Source organism: Triticum aestivum, chromosome 7B, assembly GCF_018294505.1.
Source record: "Triticum aestivum cultivar Chinese Spring chromosome 7B, IWGSC CS RefSeq v2.1, whole genome shotgun sequence".
In the NCBI taxonomy this organism is placed as follows: Eukaryota; Viridiplantae; Streptophyta; class Magnoliopsida; order Poales; family Poaceae; genus Triticum; species Triticum aestivum.
In genome coordinates this window covers 529245566-529253529 of record NC_057813.1, presented here as the reverse complement: position 1 = coordinate 529253529, position 7964 = coordinate 529245566, and positions in this window count along the sequence as shown.

Here is a 7964-nt window from a genome sequence, read left to right as displayed (position 1 = left end):
TGGACTTTGACAGACTTGCCCGATGATCGGCGAGCGATAGAAAACAAATGGATCTTTAAGAAGAAGACGAATGCAGATGGTAATGTCACCATCTATAAAGCTCGACTTGTCGCTAAGGGTTATCGACAAGTTCAAGGGGTTGACTACGATGAGACTTTCTCTCCCGTAGCGAAGCTGAAGTCCGTCCGAATCATGTTAGCAATTGCCGCATACTATGATTATGAGATATGGCAAATGGACGTCAAAACGGCATTCCTTAACGGCTATCTTAAGGAAGAATTGTATATGATGCAGCCGGAAGGTTTTGTCGATCCTAAGAATGCTAACAAGGTATGCAAGCTCCAGCGATCCATCTATGGGCTGGTGCAAGCATCTCGGAGTTGGAACATTCGCTTTGATGAGATGATCAAAGCGTTTGGGTTTATGCAGACTTATGGAGAAGCCTGCGTTTACAAGAAAGTGAGTGGGAGCTCTGTAGCATTTCTCATATTATATGTGGATGACATACTTTTGATGGGAAATGATATAGAACTTTTGGACAGCATAAAGGCCTACTTGAATAAGTGTTTTTCAATGAAGGACCTTGGAGAAGCTGCTTATATATTAGGCATCAAGATCTATAGAGATAGATCGAGACGCCTATAGGTCTTTCACAAAGCACATACCTTGATAAGATATTGAAGAAGTTCAATATGGATCAGTCCAAGAAGGGGTTCTTGCCTGTGTTGCAAGGTGTGAAATTGAGCTCGGCTCAATCCCCAACCACAGCAGAAGATAAAGAAAAGATGAGTGTCATCCCCTATGCCTCGGCCATAGGGTCTATTATATATGCCATGCTATGTACCAGACCTGATGTAAACCTTGCCGTAAGTTTGGTAGCAAGATACCAAAGTAATCCCGGCATGGAACACTGGACAGCGGTCAAGAATATCCTGAAGTACCTGAAAAGGACTAAGGATATGTTTCTCATTTATGGAGGTGACGAAGAGCTCATCGTAAAGGGTTACGTCGATGCTAGCTTCGACACAGATCTGGATGACTCCAAGTCACAAACCGGATACGTGTATATTTTGAATGGTGGGGCGGTAAGCTGGTGCAGCAGCAAGCAAAGCGTCGTGGCGGGATCTACATGTGAAGCGGAGTACATGGCAGCCTCGGAGGCAGCACATGAAGCAATCTGGATGAAGGAGTTCATCACCGACCTAGGAGTTATTCCCAATGCGTCGGGGCCGATCACTCTCTTCTGTGACAACACTGGAGCTATTGCCCTTGCCAAGGAGCCCAGGTTTCACAAGAAGACCAGGCACATCAAGCGTCGCTTCAACTCCATTCGTGAAAATGTTCAAGATGGAGACATAAATATTTGCAAAGTGCATACGGATCTGAATGTCGCAGATCCGTTGACTAAACCTCTTCCGCGAGCAAAACATGATCAACACCAGAACTCTATGGGTGTTCAATTCATCATAGTGTAACTAGATTATTGAATCTAGTGCAAGTGGGAGATTTTTGGAAATATGCCCTAGAGGCAATAATAAAATGATTATTATTATATTTCCTTGTTCATGATAGTTGTCTATTGTTCATGCTATAATTGTATTAACCGGAAACCATGATACATGTGTGAATACATAGACCATAACATGTCCCTAGTGAGCCTCTAGTTGACTAGCTCGTTGATCAACAGATGATCATGGTTTCCTAACTATGGACAATGGATGTCATTGATAACGGGATCACATCATTAGGAGAATGATGGACAAGACCCAATCCTAAGCATAGCACAAGATCGTGTAGTTCATTTGCTAAAGCTTTTCTAATGTCAAGTATCAGTTCCTTAGACCATGGGATTGTGTAACTCCCGGATACCGTAGGAGTGCTTTGGGTGTACCAAACGTCACAACGTAACTGGGTGACTATAAAGGTGCACTACAGGTATCTCCGAAAGTGTCTGTTGGGTTGGCACGAATCGAGACTGGAATTTGTCACTCCGTATGACAGAGAGGTATCTCTGGGCCCACTCGGTAATGCATGATCATAATGAGCTCAATGTGACTAAGTGTTTAGTCATGAGATCATGCATTATGTAACGAGTAAAGTGACTTGCCGGTAACGAGATTGAACGAGGTATTGGGATACCAATGATCAAATCTCGCACAAGTAACGTACCGATTGACAAAGGGAACTGCATACGGGATTACTTGAATCCTCAACATCGTGGTTCATCCGATGAGATCATCGTGGAACATGTGGGAGCCAACATGGGTATCCAGATCACGCTATTGGTTATTGGCCGGAGAGCTGTCTCGGTCATGTCTGCTTGATTCCCGAACCCGTAGGGTCTACACACTTAAGGTTCGATGACGCTAGGGTTATCAGGAAGACTTGTATGTGATTACCAAATGTTTTTAGGAGTCCCAGATGAGATCCCGGACATCACGAGGAGTTCCGGAATGGTCCAAAGGTGAAGATTTATATATGGGAAGTTGTCATACGGTCACCGGAAAAGTTCGGGGGCATACCGGTATTGTACCGGGGCCACCGGAGGGGTTCCGGGGGTCCACCGGGAGGGGCCACCTCTCTCGGAGGGCCTCATGGGCCGTATAGGTAAGGGAACCAGCCCTTGGAGGGCTGGGTGCGTCCCGCCACTTGGGCCCATGCGCCTAGGGTTGGGGGGGGGGACCCTAAAGGGGGCGCCCCCTTGCTTGGGGGGCAAGCCCCCTCCCCTTGGCCCCCCCTCTAGATCTCATCTAGAGGGGCCCGGCCCCCTTCCCCCTTCTCCTATAAATAGAGGGGTGAGGGGAGCTCTGCAGTACGAGACCTAAGGCGCAGCCCCTCCCCTCCCCAACACCTCTCCTCCTCCGCAAGAGCTTGGCAAAGCCCTACCGGAGTACTGCCACTCCATCACCACCACGCCGTCGTGCTGCTGTTGGAGCCCCTCTTCCTCAACCTCTCCCTCCTCCTTGCTGGATCAAGGCGCGGGAGACGTCACCGGGCTGCACTTGTGTTGCACGCGGAGGTGCCGTTGTTCGGTGCTAAGATCGGAATCCACCGCGATCTGAATCGCTTCGAGTACGACTCCCTCATCCGCGTTCTTGTAACGCTTCCATCTCGCAGTCTTAAAGGGTATGAAGATGCACTCCCCGCTCTCTCGTTTCTAGTTACTCCATAGATTGATCTTGATGATGCATAGAAATTTTTTATTTTCTGCAACGATCCCCAACAAGTGGGCCTATAGGGGAGAGAGAGGGCCGCACCAGGAGGTGCCCCCCCAAGGGGAGTCCTAATAGGACAAGGGGAGGGGGCGCGACCCCTCTTTCCCTTTCCCTCCCCTTCTCCTTCCTTCTCCTCCTAGTTGGACTAGGAAAGGGGGGAACCTACTCCTACTTGGAGTAGGACTCCCCCCCTTGGGCGCGCCCCTTGTGGCCAGCCGGCCCCCTCCTTTCCTCCTTTATATTCGAGGGAGGGGGGAACCCCATAGGCACAAGTTGATCAAGTTGATCTTTTAGCCATGTGCGGTGCCCCCCTCCACATATTTCCACCTTGGTCATATCATCGTAGTGCTTAGTCAAAGCCCTGCGCCGGTAACTTCATCATCACCGTCACCACACCGTCGTGCTGACGGAACTCTCCCTCAACCTCAACTGGATCTAGAGTTCGAGGGACGTCACCGAGCTGAACATGTGCAGATCGCGAAGGTGCCGTGCATTCGGTACTTGATCGGTTGGATCGCGAAGACGTTTGACTACATCAACTGTGTTACTTAACGCTTCCGCTTTTGGTCTATGAGGGTACGTGGACATACTCTCCCCTCGTTGCTATGCATCACCTAGATAGATCTTGCATGATCGTAGGATTTTTTTTAAATTACCGCGTTCCCCAACAGTGCCATCCGAGCCAGGTCTATGCATAGATGTTATATGCATGAGTAGAACACAAAGAGTTGTGGGCGATAATAGTCATACTGCTTACCAGCATGTCATACTTTGATTCGGCAGTATTGTTGGATGAAGCGGCCCGGACCGACATTACATGACCGCGTTCATGAGACTGGATCTACCGACATGCTTATGCACATACGTGGTTGGCGGGTGGTTGTTTCTACAACTTTAGTTGAATCGAGTGTGGCTACGCCCGGTCCTTATTGAAGGTTAAAACATCACACTTGACTAAAAATAGTTGTAGTTTTGATGCGTAGGTAAGAATGGTTCTTTCTAGAAGCCCGTAGCAGCCACATAAAACTCGCAACAACAAAGTACAGGACGTCTAACTTGTTTTTCCAGGGCTTGTTGTGATGTGATATGTGAAGGAAATATGCCCTAGAGGCAATAATAAAGTTATTATTTATTTCCTCATATCATGATAAATGTTTATTATTCATGCTAGAATTGTATTAACCGGAAACATGATACATGTGTGAATACATAGACAAACATAGTGTCACTAGTATGCCTCTACTTGACTAGCTCATTAATCAAAGATGGTTATGTTTCCTAACCACAGACATGTGTTGTCATTTGATTAATGGGATCACATCATTAGGAGAATGTTGTGATTGACTTGACCCATTCCGTTAGCTTAGCACTTGATCGTTTAGTATGTTGCTATTGCTTTCTTCATGACTTATACAAAGTTCCTACAACTATGAGATTGTGCAACTCCCGTTTACCGGAGGAACACTTTGTGTGCTACCAAACGTCACAACGTAACTGGGTGATTATAAAGGTGCTCTACAGGTGTCTCCAAAGGTACATGTTGAGTTGGCATAATTCGAGATTAGGTTTTGTCACTCCGATTGTCGGAGAGGTATCTCTGGGCCCTCTCGGTAATACTCATCACTTAAGCCTTGCAAGCATTGTAACTAATGAGTTAGTTATGAAATGATGTATTACGTAACGAGTAAAGAGACTTGCCGGTAACGAGATTGAACTAGGTATTGGATACCGACGATCGAATCTCGGGCAAGTAACATACCGAAGACAAAGGAAACAACATATGTCGTTATGCGGTTTGACCGATAAAGATCTTCGTAGAATATGTAGGAACCAATATGAACATCCAGGTTCCACTATTGGTTATTGACCGAGAATAGTTCTAGGTCATGTCTACATAGTTCTCGAACCCGTAGGGTCCGCACGCTTAACGTTACGATGACAGTTTTATTATGAGTTTATAAGTTTTGATGTACTGAAGTTTGTTCGGAGTCCCGGATGTGATCACGGAAATGACGAGGAGTCTCGAAATGGTTGAGACATAAAGATTGATATATTGGACAACTATATTCAGACACCGGAAGTGTTCCGGGTGATTTCGTAGAAAACCGGAGTGCCGGAGGGTTACCGGAACCCCCCCGGGAGAGTTAATGGGCCACATGGGCCTTAGTGGGAAGAGAGAGGGGCGGCCAGGGTGGGCCGCGCGCCCCCTCTCCCTCTGGTCCGAATTGGACTAGGAGGGGGGCGGCGCCCCCCTCTTTCCTTCCCCCTCTCCCCCTTCCTTTCCCCCTCCTAGTAGGAGTAGGAAAGGGGGAGTCCTACTCCTACTAGGAGGAGGACTCCTCCTCCTTGGCGCGCCCCAAGGGGCCGGCCGGCCTCCCCCCTTGCTCCTTTATATACGGGGGCAGGGGGGCACCCTAGGACACACAAGTTGATCTACGGATCGTTCCTTAGCCGTGTGCGGTGCCCCCCTCCACCATATTCCACCTCGGTCATATCGTCGCGGAGTTTAGGCAAAGCCCTGCGCCGGTAGAACATCATCATCGTCACCACGCCGTCATGCCGACAGAACTCATCCCCGACGCTTTGCTGGATTGGAGCCCGGGGAACGTCATCGAGTTGAACGTGTGCTGAACACGGAGGTGCCGTACATTCGGTACTTGGATCGGTCGAGTCGTGAAGACGTACGACTACATCAACCGCGTTGTGATAACGCTTCCGCTTACGGTCTACGAGGGTATGTGGTCAACACTCTCCCCTCTCGTTGCTATGCCATCACCATGATCTTGCGTGTGCGTAGGAATTTTTTTGAAATTACTACGTTCCCCAATAGTGGTATCAGAGCCAGGTTTTATGCGTAGATGTCATATGCACGAGTAGAACACAAGTGAGTTGTGGGCGATACAAGTCATACTGCTTACCAGCATGTCATACTTTGGTTCGGCGGTATTGTGAGATGAAGCGGCCCGGACCGACATTACGCGTACGCTTACGCGAGACTGGTTTCACCGTTGCGAGCACTCGTGCTTAAAGGTGACTGGCAGGTGTCTGTCTCTCTCACTTTAGCTGAATCGAGTGTGGCTACGCCTGGTCCTTGCGAAGGTTAAAACATCACTAACTTGACGAACTATCGTTGTGGTTTTGATGTGTAGGTAAGAACGGTTCTTGCTAAGCCCGTAGCAGCCACGTAAAATTTGCAACAACAAAGTAGAGGACGTCTAACTTGTTTTTGCAGGGCATGTTGTGATGTGATATGGTCAAGACGTGATGCTATATTTTATTGTATGAGATGATCATGTTTTGTAACCGAAGTTATCGGCAACTGGCAGGAGCCATATGGTTGTCGCTTTACTGTATGAAATGCAAACGCCCTGTAATTGCTTTACTTTATCACTAAGCGGTAGCGATAGTCGTAGAAGCAATAGATGGCATAACGACAACGATGCTACGATGGAGATCAAGGTGTCGCGCCGGTGACGATGGTGATCACGACGGTGCTTCGAAGATGGAGATCACAAGCACAAGATGATGATGGCCATATCATATCACTTATATTGATTGCATGTGATGTTTATCCTTTAAGCATCTTATCTTGCTTTGATTGACGGTAGCATTTTAAGATGATCTCTCACTAAAAATTATCAATAAGTGTTCTCCCTGAATATGCACCGTTGCCAAAGTTCGTCGTGCCCAGACACCACGTGATGATCGGGTGTGATAAGATCTACGTCCATCTACAACGGGTGCAAGCCAGTTTTGCACACGCAGAATATTCAGGTTATACTTGACGAGCCTAGAATATGCAGATATGGCCTCGGAACACAGGGACCGAAAGGTCGAGCGTGAATCATATAGTAGATATGATCAACATAGTGATGTTCACCATTGAAAACTACTCCATCTCAAGTGATGATCGGTTATGGTTTAGTTGATTTGGATCACGTAATCACTTAGATGACTAGAGAGATATCTATCTAAGTGGGAGTTCTTAAGTAATATGATTAATTGAACTTAAATTTATCATGAACTTAGTACCTGATAGTATTTTGCTTGTCTATGTTTGTTGTAGATATATGGCTCGTGCTATTGTTCCGTTGAATTTTAATGCGTTCCTTGAGAAAGCAAAGTTGAAAGATGATGGTAGCAATTACACGGACTGGGTCCGTAACTTGAGGATTATCCTCATTGCTGCACAGAAGAATTACGTCCTGGAAGCACCGCTGGGTGCCAGGCCTGCTGCAGGTGCAACACCAGATGTTGTGAACGTCTGGCAGAGCAAAGCTGATGACTACTCTATAGTTCAGTGTGCCATGCTTTACGGCTTAGAACCGGGTCTTCAACGACGTTTTGAACGTCATGGAGCATATGAGATGTTCCAGGAGTTGAAGTTAATATTTCAAGCAAATGCCCGGATTGAGAGATATGAAGTCTCCAATAAGTTCTACAGCTGCAAGATGGAGGAGAATAGTTCTGTTAGTGAGCATATACTCAAAATGTCTGGGTATAATAATCACTTGATTCAACTGGGAGTTAATCTTCCGGATGATAGCGTCATTGATAGAATTCTCCAATCACTGCCACCAAGCTACAAGAGCTTCGTGATGAACTATAATATGCAAGGGATGAACAAGACAATTCCCGAGCTCTTCGCAATGCTAAAGGCTGCGGAGGTAGAAATCAAGAAGGAGCATCAAGTGTTGATGGTTAACAAGACCACTAGTTTCAAGAAAAAGGGCAAAGGGAAGAATAAGG